General features: G+C 37.4%; 1 protein-coding gene and 1 long non-coding RNA gene across 3 annotated transcripts in view; both read left to right on the forward strand.

The window, feature by feature from the left end:
* Positions 1-26,114, forward strand: part of LOC5569496 (protein bunched, class 2/F/G isoform) — a 505,547-nt gene that overhangs the window by 220,724 nt on the left and 258,709 nt on the right. The gene's annotated exons all lie outside the window — the stretch shown is intronic.
* Positions 2,687-13,979, forward strand: LOC110676528. Its single transcript, XR_002500482.1, has 2 exons — positions 2,687-3,249; positions 13,255-13,979. It is a non-coding gene; the product is annotated as an uncharacterized LOC110676528 (long non-coding RNA).

Below are 26,114 nucleotides of genomic sequence, written 5' to 3' on the forward strand. Positions count from 1 at the left end.
AACGGCGCCGGCCACGTCCTTGCAGTCAGGTGGGATTGGGGGAAGAAATGTTAGTGTGTAACCTTTGCTATTTGGAGACCGTATTTGCCTCTGCATCTCCACAAAGGTTACTGGGAGGGATGTTTGTTAATGGGGAGGATCGTTGGGTCACAGGATTCACTTTGATAAGCGATTAGACCATGATAAATAATTATTTGTGAGATATAAACATGCTTAAATATAAATATAATATTTTCAATTGATATGAACAATTTCTATGTTGAGGAAAATTATGCCGACACTTGACAACTGTCAGGACGAAAGCATGTGTTATGTTCTGGCAGCCCTGCCGCCCCGATGAGACGTGAGATGTGAGCGCCCGTTGACAGTAAGAGGTGAGATAGAAGGAGAAAGAGAGACGACAGATGGTAGGACTGTCATCGGATCGATAGCATAAGTAAATAAAAATAACACAAAAATCAGAAGTAGTGAAAGGAAATTAAAGGTGTGAAAAATTCTTGAGCGCGAAGATTTGTTTTTGGAAATAAGTATCCTGAAGATTAGTTGTACCGAAATAGTTCGCCGAGAAGTGTTAGACGATTTCTACAATAATCAAAACGGATAGATTTCAACTGTAAGTAATAGACAGAATAGTAATAGAACATACGAAACAAAACTTGCATATCCCCCGTTTAGTGAGACGTCGACTTGAGGGTTAGACTTGCGGACGTTAGAAAGACAAGAACGATACGAGTTAACCTACATACCACGGGACAAACAGGTAAAACATAGATTAGGAATAAATAAATAAAATTAGTGAGATTGTTAATTTTATAACAGATAAAGGACGAAAGACGTTGACCACAAACGACAGCCGGTTAAGTGGATAGTACCACCGGAAAACTGTAAGTGGTTAGTGATTAGGGTGGACCAGAAAATACTATATTACATAATTATAATTTGGTAGGAATTTGTGCGAAGGACATTGTTCGGAAAGGAAGAAAGGAAGCCTGATTGTGAAGGCAAACTAAAATTGTAAGTGGGCTTATTTATCCTAAATGTTATGTCGTGAATTTGTGTAAATACTAAAATGAAAATTTATTATTTAAAATTGCAGTTTGATCTGCCTCAAATAAAACGGGCTGATTTACAGAAATTGTTTGTGCCGTCAACTTGATCCGAACATGTTATTATATTTTACTTATTTGAAAAGAAACAAAAAACTCGATTGGCTGGAACATCATAGAACATTCTTATTCTTATGCTTATACACTTACAGTGGCGAACCATCCAAAGTTTGTTGAATAAAGTGAACCTTTCGCAAGTCTACACTTGTAGTGTCGAACCACTCAAAGTTTTTTTTTTCTAATTACAAAAATAAAGATAAAAAGAAAGGGGTGTTTTGAAAAAAAAAATGTTAAACATAAATAATTCATTAATCAGAGTTTATGTCGACACTCACAGTGACGAACCATTCATAGTTTGTTGAAAAATCATATTTACGTCCCACCGTTCTAACGATTAAATGTGCAGTCATGCATATTTTATAGATTAGAAGAAGTAACATGAAACGAGCTCACCAATTGATCCGTCATCCTTGACTGAGCAGCAACAATCCACTTTCAGCTTCACTCGTTTGCTCGGCTATATAAAAGCACTCAGAGACAATAGGCGCGCGACCCGAGAGGGAAAACAACTGACGGCTTTCTTGACGCACTGCCCAGGAGCAAGCGGCAAGGTCGAAGGATAAAAAAACTAATCGAACGCGCACTTTTTCACTTTACTCGACCGACGCGCGACATGTTTGATCCTGCCCTCATCGCCCGCCCCCGCTGGAGCAAGCGTCAAGAACGAAGGATCAAACACTACTCTGCATCCAAATGAGCAATCAATTCGATGCTTTAGACAGATTTTCCGAACATTAAATCGAAGCAGTATCTAGCCCAGGCTCTTTGATTGAAGTTAGGTATTTGTATAGTGCCGCCAATCGTGGTCAGATGTTCCGATGATTTGAACAGGAGTGGCATTCGTCGGAAAAGGCTTTCTCAAGAATATTAGTCCCAAAGTGAAATTTCTGAATGTCCTACTTGAAAGCTGTCTTCAGCAAACTTGTTCATCTCGTCAAAATCTACAACTTTATTAAAGGTATCATAATGCTGTTCTTTCAATATGTTTGGTTATATCAATTATTAAAATTCGACAAACAATTCACTTGAGTTAAACCCTTATTGCTTTTGAACTCGTGATTGGAAAAATCGCTCAAAAATATATGATGAAATTCAAGTTATGTCTGTGATTTATTCAAATCAGTCTATAAATAATTGAGATCTAACTCTCTAAGTTGAACATTTTTAATGAAATCCGAAAAAGTTGCAAATGTTTTGTCCAATACTATACAAAGTTAATTCAGAATGCATATGGATCCTACATTTCGTAACTCTACTTGATTTCTCTCGAAAAGTCCTTTTTTTAGATTTGACAGAAAATCTAGCAAACTTGCTATGTTTCTGGATTTTCTGAGCGCACCCATTTGGGAACGTCTACCAACGGAGAACTTCAAAACAAGAACTCCCTCAATCAGCTTTTCTCTCGCGCTCGGAAAATTCGATGCCCTTCCCCGAGAGTGTATATGGATGCGAACAACTTTAGCCTTTGGCGTTATGGTGGGTGTGCTCTCCGGGACCCATGTATGTGTGTGTGCATTGGGCAAGGGAGCACCACGGATAAGCACGACTCGCGAAAGCACACACTCCATCCATTCGTATACTCCACTGATAGCCCCATCATTTGTGTCAAGTGTTCACAGGCCAGAAATCGTCGTTCAGTGTCCTGCTGGCGAAAAATTTCACTCTGCGCCCCTCTAGCTTTCTAGTGCGTTACTATTTTTGTGGGCAGATCAAAACAAAAAAGTATTCTCCGGACGGGGCCCTTAAAAGTTGTGTTCAGTGAAATTCGCACGTTGCCAATTTGCATACGATTAGAGAAGCAATTTTTTTGGTGTAGTTCCATAGAAGAAGAAGTCGCCAGTGCAAGTGAAAATTGAAACAAATTCGCAATTCCAGCAGTGTTCTGCCTCCTTCGAATTGTTCGCAGTATTAATAAAATGCGCATCGATTATCAGTGAAAGGGGTTTGGGAAATTAAGTGAAAACACAGTTAAGTGAAGTTGTTAGACGTGAAATTCCTCAATTTCCTCAATGGAAATTGCAGCATAAAGACAGGAAGAAAGTGAATCCCTCGAATTTTGTGAGCCATCTTGGCAAGTTCAAAGGTCGGTGTGAAAATCGTAGCCATTGTGCGATCTCGCTAAAATCTACATATTTGTGATAGCTTCTCCCAAATTTCAATATTTCTTTTCTTGAAAAATCAATTTTTCGTTCGTCCCTGTCCGCCTTCCGTTTCCCCCCCAAAAAAAAAACATCTTTCTCGGCCGAGAAAATCAAACCTTCCCAGCAAACAAGCATTTTTTTCTATCCTCCATTCGTTTCAAACGTTGTCTACAGGGAAAAATCAATTTCTCTGGAAAGCAGCATTTTATGACTTCCTTTTCCTCGCAAGTTTTTTTAGTTTGTCTTAATTTGCCCCACCCGTCCCCTATTTCCTCAAAGGCGAGCAGTATTCGTTTGGAGTTGACGGGTGGCCTCTGTAGACGAAAAAAGGGTGCCAACTCTGCCACCCAAATATGGCGTCGAGTTTTCGTTCAATGGTGCTTCCGACGACTAACCCAAACGATATCTCAGGACCGGGACGACTTTGATGGAGACGCTTGGTTGATATTGGTTGTGAAAATGCCTGAGGGTGGAAAATGTGTGATAAAATTTTGGATGGAACGTTTGGTGGTTTTTTTTATCGCTTTGAATGGTGGAATGTCCGTTGATGGGATTTTTTGTGTGGCGTGATTTTGCTGAAAAAGGGGTGTGCTTATCATGTGGAGTTGAGTTGGGTGGATGCATTCTGAGAGTTATGCTGCTAGAAGGCTGGATTGGTATGCATATGTTGTGACTGCTGAGTTGAGTGCTGCAGTGGCGAAAAATTGCGTTTGTGGAACGTTCGGTCGATAGTTGCATGGCTCAAGGTCTTTCAACGAAAACGAACAAAATTTAGAATGGGGTGATATGGTTTTATTTTCGATAAAGCAAAGAAAAATAAATGAACAGACAACCATTTTGATTTTCCCAGCAATGCAGATGCGGGATTTTCATGCGCAAAACGTTTCGTGTATTTATCCTGGGATTTTTTTTACTAAAACTTACCGTAATTTCTTCACTCGTTGAGAGACTACCGTTTATAAAGGGAACATCCTAATACACTTACATGAAAATAAAAATATAACACATGAACTAACCAACAAGCCTAAAAAGTTTTTCTCGACTTAGTTATTCAGAATCTATTGTTTCAAAGCTTTATGCAACATAACAAATAACAAATTATGTTTCGCCCTTAACATGTCTTAACCCTCTAATGCCCAAATTATCATATTCGATCTCAATGACATTTTTCGCTATTTAAAATCACCATTTCGCTGTTTTTTATTCACAAATTGAAAAATTTGAGATTTTGATTTCACGAATTTTTGTTTCAAAACATCTTGTTCCATCCATATATTTTGAAGCCTCTTCTGGTTACCAATGTTTGACAACAAAAAGAAAACATAAATTTTACTGTATCCTGTTTTTGCTGGAACACATTTATTTTCCGTGTACCTAACGTTTGGATTGAAATTATGTAAATGCGACATTGTAAGAACTACATATTGTAAAAATGCATAAATGTTCCAAAAGACGTAAAAACTTTCGCAAAATTTCAAAGCTAGCGTTCCTAAAGGCGGGGTTGGGTATTAGAGGGTTTCATTAATAACGGTTCCATGCAGAATGGAGTCTTGAAAAAATCTTTGGAAAACTAGTTTTTTTGTGGGCCGATTTGCATGAAAAGTTTTAACTCATTACGGAGAGGATGGACAAATTGTGAGCGGAATTCTGAAAAGAAAAATCCACGCGTTCAGGTGGGATTTGAACCCATGACTCCTGTATGCTAGTGCTTTACCAAATAAGCTACCGAGCCTAGCAAACTTTTCCCGACCAGTGGATAACAACAAAATTCTATCACAATTATATCAAGATTCGTTACAAATAACAAATTTTGTTCCATTTTTGTTAGATGCGCTTTGAGTTGATGAAGGTACTTATAACACAATTAAAATAAAATCAGTTATAATAACAAAAGTTGTTTCATATTTGTTTCAATTTAAATCTAATTTATAATACAATTTGTTTCAAAAAATCAGAGAGCAAAGAAAATAACAATTGTTGTTATAATTCAGTTATGGGAAATAACAAAATGAGTTTTTTTGGTTTGAAACATATATTTTGTGTAAAATATAACATATGTTGTTTAGTTCAGAATAAATTGTGTTATAATCTTTGTTATTTTATCTACTAATCAGCTAAGATTATGACATATTTTGTAAGAAAAAACGCGCTAACTGAGTAACAAAATCTTTTACAACTCTGTCGAATCCACTGGTCGGGTTTTTCTTGTCTAAGTTTTTAACCTTGCTGAAGATGTCATGATGTATTATTTTTTTTTTTAATCGTCATGCTTTTCAACTAGAAAGAAAAAAATCAAAAAAAAGTTATATGTCGAAATTCCAATTATGTCGGAGAAGCCTGCTATAATGATGAAAGATGAACAGCAAAGAAAACAGTTCCTTGTTCGTTCCTTGGATTAAACCCAAGACCTTTTGCCATTAACATATATGCGACGAGAATAACAAAAAAAAAATGGTTGTTCTTTTTGTGGATTCTAGTTCTTAAGATTCGTGGTTTTCGTTGAAGGATGTGTGTACGTTATTGTGAGCAAAAATGGTGCAAGAGATATGTTGCTTTATTTGGATCTACATAGGGAACATTAAAAAATGACGTCCGTTATATGGTAGAGGGGGAGGTATTTATATAGGGAATAGCATTACATAGGGGGGAGGGGGTGACGAATTGTTGTAGAAATACCGAAAAACGACGGACGTCATTTTTGAATCTTCTAATATAAGTGAGTTTTTTTTGTGGTATGCACTACTGGTTTTGATTGATGTACGTAAAGAGCTGTTTATTTTGAGAATTGAGAGAGTGTATGCTGCTTTTACTATTGTATTGTTGATTGGTTTGTCAGAAGACACTAAGGAAAACCATAGGCGCTTTACAGATTTTGATTGACAATTGAAATCATCGTACCGCCAAGAATGATTGGTTAGTACTGTGGCTGTTTCTATTGTGAACAATAAGTGATAAGGTTAAGTGAAAAGCAAATGATTTTTTTTTGGTGAAATGCCATTTACAAATATTGCTTATTTTTGAATCATGCAATCATCATCAATCGAGGTGATCAAATGAAAAGTGTTATTTAGAGGGATTTGGAACATCATTAAAGTCATCTTTCTTACATGATATATCTAAATGCTTTATCAAAGGTAGTATTTTGTAGAGATGGTCGAGTTTCAAATTTTTCGAACCCGTATCCGAAAAGTACCGGATTTATTTTAATTTTTCAAACCCATGCCCGACCGATACCCGACAAAGTTTCCGTTTTTAGGTCCGAACCTGAAAAACTTCGAATAAAATCCGAGAAAAAACTAGTAAATTCCACGAAATTTGATAAAATACAAAGATTTCCGATTGTTGGTGTGTTCACATTGTTTATTAACTCGACTCAAACCCAAACTCGTCGCATTTCTGAACCTAAAACCCGACCATCTCTATCATTTTGGTCTTTCATTGACGCAAATCGATCATTCTAAAACTGTTCTTTTTGTTCGATTTATTATTTTTTGGAACCGATCAGAGCGGGCAGTCAGGAACTTTTTACTGACTTTCAGTAACCATTTTTGGCGTGGTCACTAAAAAGTCATTATTTGCAGCAAAAAGTAAATAGAAACAACTTTTCAACAAATTTGTCACTAATCCCACTATGTTTGGAATCTAATACAAATAAATGATAAGGGGCCTTCAAGCCTTCAAACAAAGCCATGCTGAAGGTGTCTGGGTTCGATTCCCGGTCAGTCCAAGATCTTTTCGTAAAAATTTCCTTGACTTCCCTGGGCATAGAGTATCATCGTACTTGCCACACGATATACGAATGCGAAAATGGCAACTTTGGCATAGAAAGCTCTCAGTTAATAACTGTGGAAGTGCTCATAAGAACACTAAGCTGAGAAGCAAGCTCTGTCCCCGTGAGGACGTTAATGCCAAGAAGAAAAAATGATAAATTGCATTGTCTCTCTAATTTATGCCACATGACATACAATATTTGTTTTACGATTTTCGACATTCTATTAAGTATGTTGCATTGATTGTGGTAAAGTGGTTTAAATAAAGCATGATAATAAAATAATAATTTTAAAGTTGAGAATTCCTTGCAAATTGTTTGTAGTATTGTGTCAGGATTCCAAACCGATTTTGTCGTTATCCTGGAAGATGTATGGAAAAGTTGTAGTCCTTCTGAGGAAATTTGGTGAAAATCAAACATTTCAAGCAAAAAGTCAGTAGCTATTTTTTAGCAATCATTGCAAAATATTTAGAAAAATGTCTTTACAAGGAATTGTAATTGTATTAAAAAAATCCTTCATATATTCGTTTCTTACTGTTCATTTTGATTATTCTGGATTATTTAAAAAAATTGAACAAGTTTTGCAATGTATTCATGGTTTACACTGGGAATGGTATGAAGCTTCTGTTCGATATTCTTCCTGAAAAAAACTACTATTATTTTAAGCGATTTCACCTGGTGCTTAACTTTTTAGCCGGTAGTGTGAAAATTTTCAAATCCTGTGATAACGAAATTGAGTATATTTGTAGTTCACTGCTTAAATTTCATACCGATTGCTCATATGGAAACAAAGTTACAGCATGCCAAAGTTGAGCATTTTGTATGAAAATCGGCTTTCACTACTATTATTCTGAACACAACTGTACGTCAAAAAATCCTCAATAAAATGTACAGTTATACTGTCTACTTCAAAAACATTTCACAGTTTCTCGATTGTGGATTTGATTTGTCTTGCAAGATTTCTATTCTATATACAGTAGACTCGGGAAAAAAAATTCGACTGATTTCAAGTTTTATTTTAACTTAAGGAATTGGTTTTATGATTTTGTTATAATAAACTTTGTTTTTACTTTCATTTTCTATGTACCGTAATCCAAGGTAACATTGATAAGTTTCTTGGATAATTATTAGGAATTTCAAATTTCAAAATTTCGATTTTTAGATGATTGTAAAGATGTAGCCAAGGTCATAATGGGCATTCTTCTTCTTCTTCCTGGCGTTACATCCCAACTGGGACAGAGCCGGCTTCTCAGCTGAGTGTTCTTATGGGCACTTCCACAGTTATTAACTGAGAGCTTTCTTTGCCAAATGACCATTTTTGCATGTGTATATCGTGTGGCAGGTACGAAGATGCTCAATGCCCTGGGAATCGAGAAAATTTCCTTTACGAAAAGATCCTCGACCGGCGGGATTCGAACCAACGACCCTCAGCATGGTCATGCTGAATAGCTGCGCGTTTAGCGCTACGGCTATCTGGGCCCTTTGGACATAATGGACATTATGCACCCAATATTGCCAGTATAGACGTTTTTAGCCTAATTAAAATAAATATAAATTTTAGGCTGACAAAATCGGGCAAAAAAGGGTGCTAAAATCGGTGGTAGACAAAATCGAGCCATTACTGTATTTGCAAAAAAAAAAATCATGCAAAACAACAAGACAAGACAAATCAGATGACTTGGTTAAGGTGTTCATTTGACCACCACCTTCCCTATGTTTCCGTCGGATGACAATTAGCAATGATTAGGTAATTGAAGGAAATAATTCATCCACATACAGTATTGGATAAAAAAACATTTGTAAATTTTTCGATTTTCCATACAAAATGACCAACTTTGGTGAGCTAGATCTCAGTTATTTATGGACGGATGCAAATGAAATTTTCACAGGATTAACTTGAACAGACATAAACTTGAACTTGAGCAGACATTAATTGAATTTCAACATATATTTTTTAATAATTTTTCCAATCACGAGTTCAGAAGAAATTAATTAAAGTGAAATTTTCGACGATAAATTCAAAATCATTTATCTCAAAATTTGATAGCCCTGCACAAAAACTGTATTTAGCAAACTTGTTCATCTTGTTAAAATCTACAACTTTACTGAAGACACCATGAAGCTATTCCTTCAATATGTTTAGTTATGTCTATTATAAAAAAAAATCGTCAAAAATTCGCTTTAGTCAAACTAAGTCGTTACTACTTCTGAAATTGTGATTAGAAAAATCACTCAAAAATATAAGTTAAAATTTAAGTTATTTATCAAAAACTGTGAAAATTTTATTCAAATCGGTCCATAAATTACTCAGATATACTGCCGTGAATCGCAAGTCAGTCCCATATCCATTTTCGTCAAAATTGAGTTGAGTTCAGTTTTCAACATCTCTTCCAATCCTTTTTCAGAAGCACTAATGGAATAATATGATTTGTTCGGAAAAATAGGAAAAAAACAGCAAGTAAAATTGTCCCATAATGAAATGTAACCGCATATCAGTCCTACTACAGACTTTCACACCGTGAAACATAAAAAAATAACTACTTTTTACAGATGGGACTGACTTGCGATTCACGCAGTATAACCCTCTAAAGTTGATCATTTTGTATGAAAAATCGAAAAAGTTGCAAATGTTTTTTATCCAATACTGTATGTGGATGAACTATTTCCTTTAATTACCTAATTATTGCTAATTGTCATCCGGAAACAATACTGTACATAGCCAAAGTCATTCTTAAATTTATGTAAATTATCTCCCTCGAAGAATGGCCATTTCCATTTTAATCAAGAGTGTTAAGAACCAGTACATCGAATCATCTGATGCAAGGATTCTCTGAATTTTCTGTAGTTCAGAAGTCACTTTTAAGTCATTATGATTATTTTAATTATTTGAGTAGCCAAATAGAACCCAATCCGTTTGCGCCTTTCAGATATATGACATATAACATTTGAAAATAACCATTTTTTTTTTGAAGAAAATCTCTGATAATTCTGCAACCATAAGAGATAGAACAGTAGTTTCGGCAAAAAGTTGCGCAATCACATGTTCTAACAGTGCTCGGAACAAAGTTTTTGCGAGAAATTATCATATAAGAAGTTATCCAGAAAAACTTAATTTTCAGGACCACCCTAACTTATTGGTTAAAACAAATCATAACTCGTGAACCATAAGGGTTTATACACAAATTTCATAACGCCAAAAATGGCTATTTTCAACATTCACCCACCCCCTCATAACGCATTTTGTAAGATTGTTTTCCGAATTTTGTATGATCTGTAACATCTTGAAGGCACCCACCCACCTCCTTCAGCGTTATGAAATATGTTAATGGGTTCTTCGGCAAAGTTGCTCCAAATCGGCTATCCTAAAACATTGTAGAACATTGTGTGAGCCCAAATGCATAAAAAAAGGTTTCTGTTTTTATCTCATAAACCATGCACCCTTATTTCACATCACTTAAAAAAATCTAAAAAATATGAACAAACTTTCCCAAAGACACCATATGTCTAAAACTGACGGTTTAGACGCAAACATTTTTGTCTTCCTAGATGTGGCTTTGGGACCAATGTGCAGTGGTTTCATTGATGTATATATAAAATTTGAAGTATGATTATTCAAACTTTTTTGTGATCTAATCCACTAAGCATGAAAAGTAGGATTTTAACTTTTATTTCAGATAATATTTGGTTGAAATTGGGCGATTAAATTTTGATTAATTCGATTTTTCAATATGCTTGCAGTCTCCATACAAAATTCTTCGTTCCTTTTATTTGGCAAAATACAATACTTTTCTAAACCGTAAAAAAAACTTTGTGGAAAATTAATAAACAAATAAATTGCCATGCCAGCTGGCAAACTTGCATGCAAGTTGTCTGTAATATTAAAATTTTGCATTTTCTACAGCCAACATTTCAAAAACTAGACGTGCTAGTATATTTTTGAAAACGGCAATGGATTCAGCAACCCTTAACAAAGTAAATATTGATATTTTGGTGCTTGAGACAAAAACGTGTTCCACAGTGTAATAATTATTTGTTTAATTGACTCATTACCGGAACCGGAGTGTACAATAAAAGGCAACCGATCGATGTACGGCTCAAACCCACACTGATTGCATGATTTAAACGATCGTTCGGTGAGATGCAAGAACATTACAATGTGGTCTATTACAATCTTTTTTGAACAGCATAGTTTTCAGCAAATTCTCTGAATAACGCTGACATCAATTGACTCAAAATTATATACCGAAATAGTTTTATTACCTAACGAATTAGTAATTTTTCGATAAGCTTTTGAAAAGACAGAATCGTTAAGTATTTCTTAACCAAGCGAACAATTCATTTTGTAAAAAAATAGGATTTGCCATAATTATCTGAAATAATTTTAAACGAAAAAACTCAATTTTGAACACATAAATATTGGTATTATATCTAAATTCATGTTTTCAAAATAATTGTAGTTTTTGAACATCTTGGACAATCACGATTCTAACACAAAAAAAAAAGTTATGATACCTACTTGAAAAAAAGACGTCAATGCTTCCAGTAGACGATTATGTCCTTTAATGTTTTATTTCACACTAAAAAAAAACATTTTATCTTAACATGTGATAATATCGTAGCTGACAAATTGTCATATTTTGCACTACAAATATGTAGACATGAGAAAAAAATATTACTATAGTAAATGTAAAATATTTAAAATTATGTATTTGGCTCTTAAATGATATTCACAATTTTCCAAGACTTGTTGTGTCAAAAAAATAATACAGATTGATCAACTTTCCATTACTACCGTTGTGTTCCCAAAAGCACAATACAAAGTCAACGCAGACTGTAGGGTGGTTCAAAATATAGATTTTGCTCCATACCGCTAATTTGATTATAGGTCAAATCGTTAGTGTTCTCATAAAATGTGAACTCATTTGGATGCAAACTGAGACTGCACATGCATTTTTAAAGTTTGTATGGGAATAAATATAAAAAAAACTTAAGTATTTCATTCAAAATGTTATAGTGTTGGCTCATGTGCCTCTGAAGATTAGATCTATTATTATATCTTTAGTGTTCCAACCTTGTCCAAGTCCGTGTTCAAATCGTACGTCGCGGGTAAGCACTTGTTGTTTTTCATCTGAATTAAAAATTTTCACCTTACCTTGTATCTTTTTGGCTGTTAAGGCTCTAGTCAGAATGCAGAATTTTTCAAAATTATCAAAGCAGTTCTTTTCGATAAGTCAACAAAAAAAAAAGATCGTCCATGTATTGTAATTAGCAAAATGAAGGAACGGACATTTTTATTTTTCTAGATTTGTTGTCCATTAAGAAGAAAACTGCCTTTTTCGTTTTTTTTTTTGCAAAAGCTTGATTCTAAGTAGAACCTTAAAGATTTTTCGTTTGTTTAAAAATCAGTGACTAAATTCTGAGACTTCAGATTTAAAAAAGGTCTTCGACAATGATGATAAATGTTTCTAACAGTGTCAGTATAGTTATAACCTTCTAGGGTAGATGGTGAATTAATTGTTTGGTTTTCCCATAGTAATTTCCATACAAACTTTGGAGAGTTCAGTTTTTATTCAAATAACCTAAAATTTGGGAAGAATTGGATCTTGAATTAAATTAGCGATGTGAAGCAATAATGATAATTTGAACGCCCCTAGTTATAGTTGGCAGGCATGGTACCCCAATTATGTAACTCTAAAATAGTCCAATTTATACTTTCTCCCTTACTCCCTTATATTTCTTGAAAGGGTTATTTTTGTATAAATCGTTACACAAGGCGCTAAAAATTCGACTTCCTCCTTCAACGTAACGTAATTTATGTGCGATGCCAAATGTTCAATATCAAAACTCCGTTGACCTTTCCCTTTGCGACCCACACGCAATAATTCTCATAAAACGATTCATGGTAATACCTTGATTGCGTCCCAAATTGCGTGTAACGGCCACCACAATCCCCGATGTATTCATACCCCACCAATTAAACGATTGTATGACTGAATTGATGTACTGCGTAGGTGTTTCTGACTGTGTTCTGATTGAATGAGCTGCCGATCGAGAATCACATTCTGGTTGAACACAGGGACCGGAGACCGACCGGAAATCCATTAAACGAAAAGTCACCTCTAAATTCTGAAATGTTCACTCACCTCCACGCGGCGGCTGCATTGCCTCCTCCTTTCAGGAAAGTCTCTTCTAAAGTGCATTCTGCCAAAACCGGACGTCGTGCGGTGTGCAAGTGTCGTCCGTTGAAGAAGGTACCTTACCATTCAAGTCGTAAACGTGTTAAACAGACATTCCGCGAGTTGAAGTACTCTGCTGTCAAGCGAAATTAATTCATCTTTTCCTTCCATTCTCTGTGGCCGTGTTCTGAACCCGGCTTTGCCCCAAATTGCAATCGACGAAAAAAAAAATCACCACAGAGCTCTCCATTTGCGAGAGTGTCAACAGATTTTGTATGAGTGATTTAAGGTTCCGAAATTGCCAGAAGCCGTCGTCGAGCAAGTCAACGAACAGCAGTTGCATTCAAAACCGAAGCCGGGAATCAATCTTGGCTGTGGCCATCGTTGGGTCAACCGAAGAACAGGAAGAAGAAGGAGATTCAGCATCGGGAGAAGCAACGGGAGAAGAATCTGTACGGTCGAAAGTGGAAGCAGGTCCGGCGGCGGCAACGGCCATTGCCAGCCCCGGTGTCAATCGATTAATTTACATCTCCTACGAAAAGTATAAATAAATCAGCAATTCGCGGTTTGAGTGCGACTTTGGCGCTAGAAGAAAAAGAGTAAGACGCCCAGAGTGCGGTAAGAAGTGAGTGAATTAGTGGAGATTTGCGGGCCGCGATTTGTTCTGGAGTTCTTAAATCCGAACCACTTGAAACATGTAAAATATTCGGTAGCACATTTGTAGGGTTCGATAATAACCAGATGCCAGTTCTTGGGTGGTCGATTGAGTGTTCATCGTTGATTACGCGTCAGTTCGGGTAAGCAGCGGGCAAAGATGAGTGTCGTTTCGGTGAAAAAGAGCTGCTGCTGGGACAACGTCACCGTTTCTTCGGTTTAAGATGAATGCAACTGCAACGGCGGCGTCAGCGACCAATAACTACGGCCAACTGCACGCTGCAGCCTCGAGCTCTCCGTCGGCGGCTTCCCAAGTTTCGCAGGTGGTGGCAGCAGCAAGAGCAGCCGCAGCGGCAGTCCAAGCTCAGCAGGGCAGCAACACTTCGTCCGGTTCTTCCAACTCTTCGTCGGCGGCCGCAGGGCACGCTGCATCGGAACCAATGTCCTCGTCGTTGCCAGTCATTAAGCCGGAAATCTTTCTGAACGATCACTCGCTGGTGGCTGTCTATTGCTTCGTGAAGAATTTTATAGGGTAAGTTGCCGGACTGTTTTGGGGTAAAAAAAAGAATTCGTTTCATATTCTAGATCTAGATTGTTCTTTAATCTACCACAAACCAATACCACAGTTTCAAAATTCTCTAGTTTCGTAGCTACTTCACAACATATCCTCGATTATAAACTATTTTTTCTCTTCACGAGTTGATTGCTTTTAAATTAGTTTACCATGTGAAGTCAACGACAATTGATGTGAAAAACGTAAATCTTATAAATTTATTGATGAGCTAGTTTCATAATCTTTTTCGTTTCACTCTTTATTCATCTTATGAATTTGGTTCTGTAAAACATACTTAAATCGTTTTAGTTTATGCTTATCAGGATGGTTCAACAAATCTTTTTTACAACACAACCACACTGCTCATTCGATTCTTCTATATCAGATTCTGAGTGTCCTCCCAAAATTTGAGCTCATCCGTTTAAAACACTAATTTTTATTTATTAGTCCTTGAGGGTTACTGTTGATACTGGTAAAGTTTATCAGTTACAACTATTTGGAAGACCGTTTTCAAGTCGGATGAATTAGTTTGTTGAAATTTACACTCAGCTGGTTAGCCACAAAGGCGATAAATCATTGTTAAAGAATGCATATGGTTCTAATATTGATTTTTCATCAATCATTATAATGAATCATGCATCAACGGTCTAAGATGAAATAAAAGCACACGTATTGCTGTTCCATTGAGTTCAAAGGCATGCCAAAGAATTATTTTGTTAGCAAAAAAGAATTACAAACAATTTCAGTTATTAACCTTTGCGTTCCTGCTTTAGTTTTTTCACAACTAAAGCTTCGTGATCTTTTGGCTCTATTTTCGCTAACCTTCAGCCGATTTCAATAAAATTTTGACACAACACTATTCATGTTTCATGACGTGCACTGGGATCCCAAGTCGGACGGTCGGTTCCGAAGTTATATGGATGTAACGGCATTCTAGATAAAGTAGCACAACCCATCGAAGTAACTGCAGTATTTAATCGATTTTTTTTGGCTGAAAACTTGAGCAGATAAATGTATCGATAATATCGATAAATGTGTCAGTTGGATGTCAGTTGGAAACAAAAAAAAAAAACTAGAAATATAGCTTCAAATAATAGCCTTTGTATGAATGAAGGTGAAATTTATTTAATTTTCAAATCTACTGTTTTTATACCAAAAATTATGTTTGCATCACGCTTAGAAAAAAAACATAGAATGTTTGAAAGAAGAGTAAATTTGGGCTAAATATATCAAAATCTTCAGCGCAAAAATTTATTCCAATAGCGGAACTCAAAAGACGAATTCATATTTGATAGAAGGGTAATTTCTGGATAAATAATAATATACTATTGGCAATAACTTTCCTAATATGCTTAAGTTTATTCAAGAGCATATGATTGTTGAATACAGTGACATTTTGTGTCAATTTACTCCATAACAAGTCTGATGTCATCAGAAAGATTCAATAGAAACGTAAGAACGAATGTCATCTTAAGAAATTCTTGGTTTCAGACTATTATGCCAAACGAACATTATGCCAAACGACTTTATTTCAAATGACTTTATGCCAAACGGCTTCATGCCAAATAACCTACCACCGTCGACACTGCAGTAGACAAATGCCAATCAATTGGCGCGCCGACCAAGAGTTGGCTGAAGAGGATTAGCCCTGCCGAGGCTGGTCCCTTGTAACATTGTTTAAGCCGGCTAGGAGAAGCAGTTTGCCTAGGCTACTTCTGCTACACATGTTGTGCTGTATGCACAGGCCCCTCCCCGAAGAAATACCGTAAGGTGGTTCCGGGGAGATAAGGGTCTGAGGCCAATGGTAATGTCGATGCACGGCTACGAAGCCCACCATATATATAGTAAAATTAAATAAAAATTTCTTGCGAATTTTCTCGAAAGCAAAACGTTAAAGAAATTACCACAGGAGTTCTCATAAGTATCTTCAAGATTATTTACAAAGAAATCACTAGAGAAATTCGTTCAAAAATTCTAGAACAATATTTGAAGGTTATTGTAAGAATTGAGGTTAGATGACTCCATGACACTACCCGATCGGTACTACCCCAAATGCCGATACCCCGAATGCCATTTGCCCGAATGGGTCATTTCCCCGAACGCCATTACCCATATTGTTTTTAGATTAATAATTGTGGAGTATTGTTGTGTGTAATTTCAACCAATCAATTCAATATTTAATACTGCTGTGGAAGCTGAAGAGCCATAGCGCCAAGCTTGCAATAGTATTATGCTAAAGATGACAGGTTCAAATGGTTGAGAATCATTAGGAATTTTAAAAAGTTGAGTTTCCGAAGCCTAGAGTTTCTTCGTGATCCAAAATATGCACAACCAATCACGGCATTACGATTTTAATATCTATAACAGCAAAGCCTAAAGAAGAGCCTATTTAAAAAGGAATACAAACCGCACGGTCGCGAAGCCCACAAAGCATAAATTGATAGTTAAAGACACATATGAAATAATTCCTAAAGGAGTTGAATAATTCCATACGACATTAGATAATTGCATACAGAACACCCTGAAGGTATTTCTTGAGAAATCACATGAGTTTTTGGAATAATTCATGCGGGTTTCTTTGAGGAACGCTTAAATAAATTCCAGGAATATATTTCTGAATATCTTCCAAAAAATGGTCGCATGAATTTAGGAATGAAAAAAAAACAAACAAAAATAATCCATGAAGGGAGATCCGAAAAAATAGGCTTGAATTCTCAAAAAATCTGAAGCAATCCTACAAAGAATACCTTCAAGAAATCAAAATGGAATCCTTAAAAAGCATTAAGGAAATACTTGTATTCCTTGAGGAACGCTTTGGAGGCTTCTTCAAAATATTAATTTTTTATCAATATTCAATATAGCAATTTATGAAAAAACCACTGAGGGATATCGATAAAAAAATATATTGGAAAAATCCTTGAAGAGTATTTTTTGGAAAAAGTTCTTTAATATAAATTCGGAGGAATTTATGGTACATTTCCCTGGTTCTGCAGAAATTCCTGGACGAATTTTCAAAAATGCTTTTGCAGCAAACCCTTAAATACATTTTGGAGAACCACCGGGGATAAATATAATGAAATTTTCCGAGAAATTTTATAAGAACTAAATCCTAGGAAAAACAAATTCTGGTGGAATCCCTGGAATTCTTTCCAGGAATCATCCACGTTCATAGAAGAATTCCTGAAGAAAAAGCACTGGATTATTTCATGCAGAAATCCCCTGACGCATTTATGTACGACTTTTTGTATGAATTCCCAAAGCAATACCTTAATAATTGGCCCAATGTCACCCCCACCGACGGTACTGTCCTCCAAATGGGTATTTGATTAAGAAATTTGTTTGCTTCTAGTGCGTATTATGAAGTAGTGATATGGAACTTTTTGTTAGCGAAAAATTCGAAAATATGGGAAGATTCCATCAATTTCTGAACCCCCCCCCCCCCCCCCCCCCCATTCTTGATTCATAAATACACTGCCACATTTTCGTAGACCACCTCCCCAAAATGCTGGACAATATCAAAAAGTATCGAGAAAGGATCTCAACTGGATCTGGACCTGGGCCTGGACCCTTTACATTAATCGCAATTAAACCCATATCATATACGTAAAAATCGTAGAACATATTTTAAGAAATCGTAACACAAAATATATGTTCAGTATAACGAGGGTTCCATAAATTTGAGCACACCAAAGCTGTTCTCTTCTAGTTTTATCATACTCTATCAAACAGCGACAACACATTCGAATTATGACTATATCCCGAGTAACACACATGTTGTAATTGTGTATTATCAACTTATATATGACTAGTTTTGGTCATATATCAGTTGATAATACACCATTATAACATATGTGTTGCTGGGGATGTGCCAATGGCGACCTGGTTTCAGCGAGAATCAATCTTAAAATCTATCAATTCTAATAGAAAGCATTAGGGTGAATGTAAAGATGGCCGTCAAAATGGCCGACTTGTGCCCCTACTCACTAAACTTGATACATAGTTGGAAAACGTTTCTGATTTTCTTGTTTTAAGCTTTCTGCTAGTGCACAAAGTCAAAATAAAAAGTACACTGTTTTTGGATGCTTTCTACTTGAGATTTGTGCCTTTGAAGTTTTAATGCAATCTTAGAATTTGATTTCAAACTGTTTCATCTTAAGCCAATATATACTTGAGAAATTTTTCTTCCTTCTTCTTCCTCTACTTCTTCTTGGCATTTCGTGCTCACTGGGACAAATCCTGCTCCTTAGCTTAGTGTTCAATGAGCACTTCCACAGTTATTAACTGAGAGCTTTATTTGCCAAAGTTGCCATTTTCACATTCGTATATCGTGTGGCAGGTACTATGATACTCTATGCCCAGGAATGTCGAGCAAATTTCCATTACGAAAATATTCTGAACCGACCGGGAATCGAATACAGACACCTTCAGCATGGCTTTGCTTTGTAACCGCGGACTCTAACCACTCGGCTAAGGAAGCCTCCTAAATATTTCTTCCTAGCAAAATTGAATTATGATGCAATAAAGTTACGCCCTCTCCATAGCAAAATATTGCCCCAGACAAACGACTTTATTGTCATTGTAATGAGTTCCACTCTGTCGCTGAACTGAACGGTCATCGACCAGCATCGTATTATTTAAGATTTAATATTTCCATTTGCCAAACAACAATTACTCAAAGTAACGACAGTCGTTCCGAAGCTGCCGGCTTCAAGCGGTTATCAACAAATTTGGTTTTTCAAACATTTGAGCCGTAAAATCTCCCTCACTGTTCTTGGCTCTCTTCCCTAGACGGCAACCAGGCAATGTCTTGTATACAACAGCTTGACGAATCTCGCGTTTTTTTTATTACCACACGTCCATATTGTAAACGTAATTAAACATGCACCAGCTGTTGTCATCGACGCGCCGATTTGTTTGGGCTGTGCTGTTAAAATGTTTATCCTCAATAACCCAAATCTATGCCGGTGGGATTCTGCAAAAAATCAGCTTTTCAATTGCTAAAAGATTTGATGTGCATTACGGTCATAAATGTGTAGTTCTCTGAGATTTGCTATGGTAATACCGTAAAACAAGGAAATTTTGATAGTTTTCTGAAAGAAAATCTGATATATTTGAAATTTCGTTTTAAAGATTTTTATTTTATATATTAAAATAAAGTACTGATTTCTAAGTCGTGTTTAGTACACGACACTGAAGACGGCCTTACAGTTGAGGTGGAAATACGCGTATCTGTCAAAAGATACAAACTCTAGTGGAATTATAATGGTATAGTACTAAACTCGGTTTTTCATCTACTTATTGGTTTTCCACTAAACAGTTCGAAGATTTATTATCACTGATGTCTTAGTTATCGATTGCAGTTAAAAGTTTTTATAACGATTATAAATGCACATGTAATTTTTTATAATCATAATTCATAATCAAAATTCGATTCAAGGTTTTGGGATAACTTTGGAAATCCACAACCAAACTACTGTTTGGAATTGAAATTAGTATATTTCGAACAAAATCAAATTACGTAAATTATATAGGGTGTTGCATACATCTACCATCAAAAAATTTTTGTTGAACAGATCGTTAGTAAGAATTTCAATAATGCTAAAATCTGAACATTTTTTAGTATTTGAATATAAAACCTTAAATGCTCTCCATTCTAACGAAAAAAGCTCTAATATGAAGTGTCCTACTATTACTCTTTACTTTTGCATTAGTTTGGCTTAAGCCATTAATTAAGTTAATTAACTTATCAACTGGAATTATGTTTTTTCGTTTAGTTGGGGTCCCGCACTATCAAAACTACCTCGTTTAACGGTACTTCCTTTTATGTCAGGAATTATTTTTGATTTAAACTCAGATCTTTCTGAATGTTGAAAGGCAATCAAAAGTTCACTTACAAATTAAACTTTCCGAAAATGGCGCTCCTCAAGCCGCACGAGCACATTTATTTATCTGAAGAAGGTGTGAACCAATATGCACTGATTTCACATTCGAATCACGTTTCTTGGCCGTGAATGGCCGTGCCCTGCTGTTGTTGGTGATGTCTGAAATCGTTACCACGAATGTGCCAAATAGATTGTTTTCGAGAGCCGCACTTGAACGCGATACATCTCATTCTCGAAACGCCTGTCGAAGATGGATTAATTCCAATCGAGCGTAAATTTGCAAATCTAATTTTAGCACTCTTTCGAGTTATACACGTTTTTTGCCTCTGTCTCGCGCTGATATAATCTGTTTTTTCTTGAATATTAATGCAATGTTTGTATTTTTTGCTTCTCTTTCCAGGTAAGATGCCAGAACGGTCCATTTTGGAGTGTTGACCCATTTTGCGTCGTATTGTGATGTGGTAAGGTACCTTAGTTAGAGTGTGTTATCGAAGTAGGGGCTTGCGAGGGGTAGAGATAATGGGCAAATAGAGGTGACTTAAATATTTTATGTGAAAATAACTTGAGACGTTTCGTTGATGCGGTAAGGAAAGTGGAGGCCATATTTTTGGGCAGAGAATATCATCATTTTCGGTACACGAGATTCGAATGCAAAATAGCAAGCTTGACAAAGAAAGCTCTCAGTCAACAGTTTTTTCTAGAATTATCGCAGTTTTAGAACTAGATACTTTCATCTAACCCGGCTACCTGGAGTGCTAATGGGGTTTAGGCTCTGTGGTTCTCACTCAACGATCTTGACGGGGTTTGTGGTTCAATGGCTATCGCTTCTGCTTCATAAGCAGAAAGTCATGGCTTCAATCCTAGGCCCATCCCTTTTCTCGTACTTTGTAGTTGTATATTTCACTTGCTTCTGTCTTCCACTCTTAATATATCACAGTTGATCTATCACAGTTCATAGCATTTGCAAGAACCCGAGACGGCAAAAAAAGTTCCCCAACGCTTCCATTCTTCCATCATTAATAGCACGCCTTTCCTTACGCCTGATACATAGGTGTTACTTGATGTTCTTTATTCCACAAAATCCAACAGGAGAAAGAGGCTGAGCCTCTCGTTACAATCCCTTTTATAGTAGTAAACCGGAAATACAATTCATGTCAAGATAATTGTTATCTTCAAGATAGTACTTATACAAGTTCATCTACCACAGTTTATCTAGATCTTATGACGAGGGGTCTATTATAACTATTTAACACCTCCCTGCTTAAATTCGATTCTATACAATTATAATGAACCTACTACTAATCTCTCCGGCTTCTTCCCTACTCTTCTACTCCTACGAACTTCTATTGTTTTATCAGGAGAACTTCTCGGAGAATCAACACTAACACTTCTCAATAATCTGGGTTCATTGGGGGTTCTCACTGGAACTCTTTTTTCAATTCCAACTTCAGGGTAGATGTAGTCATTTCTTTTGAGAACTCTGGGTTTCAACTGATTTCTACTAGCTAATTTTACCGCTCCATTGATGTCAACATAAAACGTATTAGTACTATTCACTCCCACAATTTCTGCTTCCAGCCAAGATCTGGTGGACCTAACCTCACTTTTATACCACACTAGATCACCTACTTTATATTTTGGTTGGCAACTCCTTCCACCATTTTTCAAAGTTTCCTGATCGTTTACGCCTAAATTAAACCTAACTTTCTTCTTCAACTGTTCGAATTTCATACCCAAATTAGAGTCCAGATCCGTTTTCGGAATAAACGAAAATACCTTACTAGCAGGCGTACAATCGATAGCCTGACTATAACTGTTACGATAACTAAATAAAAATATATCTACAATCGCCAGCAACTTCATGTGATTAAACTTCGGATCGACAAGTAGCTTCTTAATCCCACTCTTAGCAGTCTGGACTGCTCGCTCTGCAAGCCCATTACTTTCTGGCGAGTAAGGCGGGCTTTTCAACAACTCAATTTTCATCGATTTTGCGTACTTCAAGAAGGCATTACTATTAAACGGAGGACCATTGTCACTGACTATGGTATCGCAAACCCCAAAAATTCTAAACACCGAGTTAAGCGCGTCAATCAACGCTTCTGCATCCGTACTTTGCATCATCGTAATATCCATCCATTTAGAGTAGGCATCAATTAAAATCAGAAACGTCTTCCCCGCTAAGTGGAAAAAATCCAAATGTATTCGACCAAACGGGCGGAGAGCTTTTGGCCATTCAGAGAACTTTTTCTTAACAGATCGTCCCATACTACTACACACCTCACACTGCTGAACGAATTCTTCGATTTCCTTATCCAAACCCTGCCAAAACACATACCTTCGAGCCGACTGTTTCATGCGAATAACACCAAGATGGCATCCATGCAACAACTCTAAAGTACGTTTCCGACAAGACATTGGAACAATTACTCTCTCCGAATACATCACACAGTTCCTGTACAACGACAAACAGCTCTGATTCGAAAAGTAGAATTTCAAATCTGCTGGAACCGCACTCTCGTTCCATCCGTTCTTCACACTCACATAAAGCTCTCTCATTCTCGGATCATCTTGAGTGGCCTGACCGATCATCTCCAGATCAATAATTTCTGCTTCGTCACTCAACCAACGGAGATCTGCAACATCTTCCACTCCTGTCTCACCCTGAATGGGCAACCTACTCAAAGCATCAGCGTTCGTAACTTTCGAACCCGGCCGGTACTCAATTTCGAAATCAAATATTGACAACATGTGGACATACTTCTGCAACCTAGTGACGGTCAATGACGGAATACCCTTCCTAAAATCAAAAATACTTGCCAACGGTTTGTTATCGGTAACAACTGTGAACTTTTTCCCGTAAATGTATTTGAAGAACTTCGTCAATCCAAATACTACCGCAAGCGCCTCACGATGAAGATTCGGATAATTTTTCTCTGACGCAGAGAGAGTACTAGACACATAGAAGACTGGCTTCTCGAATTCCCCTACTCTATGACACAACACTGCTCCGACCCCATTTGAGCTCGCATCACAAATAATAACGATCGGTAACTCAGGATTATACAACTCTAGCAGGTTGTGACTCAGCAAAAGCTTTTTGCACTCAGTGAAAGCTTTTTCACACTGTTCATTCCATTCGAAGCGCACATTTTTCTTTAGCAGTGCGTAGAGTGGACTAAGCTTCATCGACAAGTTTGGAACGAACTTCGAATAATAATTAATCATCCCTAAAAACGATTTCAATTGCATCACATCTCTAGGTCGAGGAGCTTCCGCGATTGCTTTAACCTTTTCCGCCGATGGACTAAGTCCCTTTTCCGACACCTTGTGACCCAAATAACCTATCTCCTGAACTATGAATTCGCTCTTACTCAAGTTGACCTTTACCTTGTGCCTCTGCAGCTGATCAAGTACTTTGTACAGTGTAGCAAGCAATCCTTCAATAGTATTGCTACCCATCAAAATGTCATCCAGATAACAATGCACTCCCTCTATATCAGCCAGAATTTCATCCATAATTCTTTGGAAAGTCGACGCTGCACTTGAAATACCGAACGGCAATCTCGTAAACGCATACAGGCCTTTGTGAGTATTTACAACCAAATACTTCTGCGACTCTTCCGTAACCTTAATCTGCATGTACGCACCCTGTAGATCCAGCTTAGCAAAATACTTATAACCACTCAGATTGGCGAACACATCGTTGATGTTAGGCAACGGATAATGTTCATTGCAAATGACCTTGTTCACTGTCACCTTACAATCCATACAGATTCTCACACTACCATCTGGTTTAGGAACCACCACAATGGGCGTAGCCCAATCACTATGCCGCACTGGCCTTAGAATATTCTCACTGATCAACCTATTCAACTCATCTGAGACTTTTTCTCTGAGCGTGTACGGCACCTCATACGGTTTATAGAACAACGGAGACGCATGGTCTCTCACGCGAATACTAGCTTCAAAGCCCTCCACTGGATGCTGCAGATTATCCGTAAAAAGCTCCCGGTACCTTGTTTTCAACACAGCGAGTAACTTACTCTTTTCTCTCTCACACTTCTGGTCACTCACTGACACATTCATATTCGCACTATCGCCTAATTCGTGAACAAAAAAGCTTCGCCATTCGGGATACAATAGACTAAGCCAATCTCGACCCATCAACGGACGAAATCTATCCCCGTCGACAATAATCAACGATAAAACGTGAGAACGATCTCCTATGCCCCTAACCTCAACTCTAATCGATCCTGCTATCTTTAGAAAGCTTCCAGAAATCACCTTCAACTTTGCCTCACTTCTTCGAAGCCGCAAATCGGAAAAATTCTCTATATAATCATACTTGCTCATAACCGTATACGTTGCTCCTGTGTCGATCTCGAAATAAAACCACTTACCGTTTAGTCATAACTTTCTATACAGGGGAAGATTTGTCACGTGGTGCAGCTCACTCTCGCTTCCGGTCTGCCGCAGGTCGCTCTCATCATCGCTGCTCGCCAGGCCGTTCATGTTTCGTTTCTTCCAACAATTCCTAACGATGTGCCCCTTCTTACCGCAGCCAAAGCACGTTATCACCTTCCTACCTTGATTCCTTGAACTCTTCCTGGAAAAGGACCGTCTCTCCCGGCTTCCTTGCTGACTGTGCTTACCATCATCTTGGCCACGTGTTTTCGAACGGCTTCGTCGCATGTACTGCCCCGCGTTAATCCGATTGGTATACTCCTGTTTGCTCTTCATCTTCACCAAATCCGCCTCGATTTGCTCCAGGTTTTTCGCCTTGGATACTGCTCGTTCAAACGTGGTGTCGTCGTCGCTGTTCAACAACTCGCCTTGGATTTTGGCGTTCCGAAGGCCAGCTATGAACTTATCCCTGAGCGCCTTGTCCAGATACTCTCCAAAAACGCAGTGCTTTGAAAGTGCTTGTAGCTCAACCGCGAAATCCGCCACATTCTCGAATTCTTTCTGATTTCGCTTGAAAAACTCCACCGATTGGGCTATTCGGTTCTTCTTGGGACTGAAGTATGACTTAAGCTTCTCTTTTACAGTTTCGTAGGTCACATCCCTGTGTGTGTCGGGATACAACAACTGCTGCAGCTTTTTCAACGCAGGCAATCCGATGAAGTGGACAATCAGCTTCCGTTTGAACGTATCATCCTTGATGTCGTTCAGCTCGAAGAAATTTTCCGCTCTCTCCAGGTAATCGTCGAAGTCCGCACATGGAACGAAGTTTTCCAGTGTTCCGATAAGCTTCACTCCACTGACTGCTTCCACTTTCTCAGCCTGAGACCCGGATACGGAAGGCACTACTTCTTTCGGCATCTCCTAGCGATTACTTTACTGTGCACACCGTAGATTCAAACGACACTCGCGACCACGTGCTCTTGCACCACTTGCACTTTTCGAAACGATAGACTATTTATCCACACGCGCTCACCGCAAACTTTTTGCTATTTTCTCGTCGCCACTGTTACTTGATGTTCTTTATTCCACAAAATCCAACAGGAGAAAGAGGCTGAGCCTCTCGTTACAATCCCTTTTATAGTAGTAAACCGGAAATACAATTCATGTCAAGATAATTGTTATCTTCAAGATAGTACTTATACAAGTTCATCTACCACAGTTTATCTAGATCTTATGACGAGGGGTCTATTATAACTATTTAACAATAGGCAGTCTGCTAACCAAACAGCAAGTCTCTCTGCCATAAAATTATACCAGCCCTAAACCTTCCCGCATGAACTGGCGTAGACGCAGTTTTATATCCGGT

The sequence above is a fragment of the Aedes aegypti genome, chromosome 2 (assembly GCF_002204515.2).
Source record: "Aedes aegypti strain LVP_AGWG chromosome 2, AaegL5.0 Primary Assembly, whole genome shotgun sequence".
Classification (NCBI taxonomy): Eukaryota; Metazoa; Arthropoda; class Insecta; order Diptera; family Culicidae; genus Aedes; species Aedes aegypti.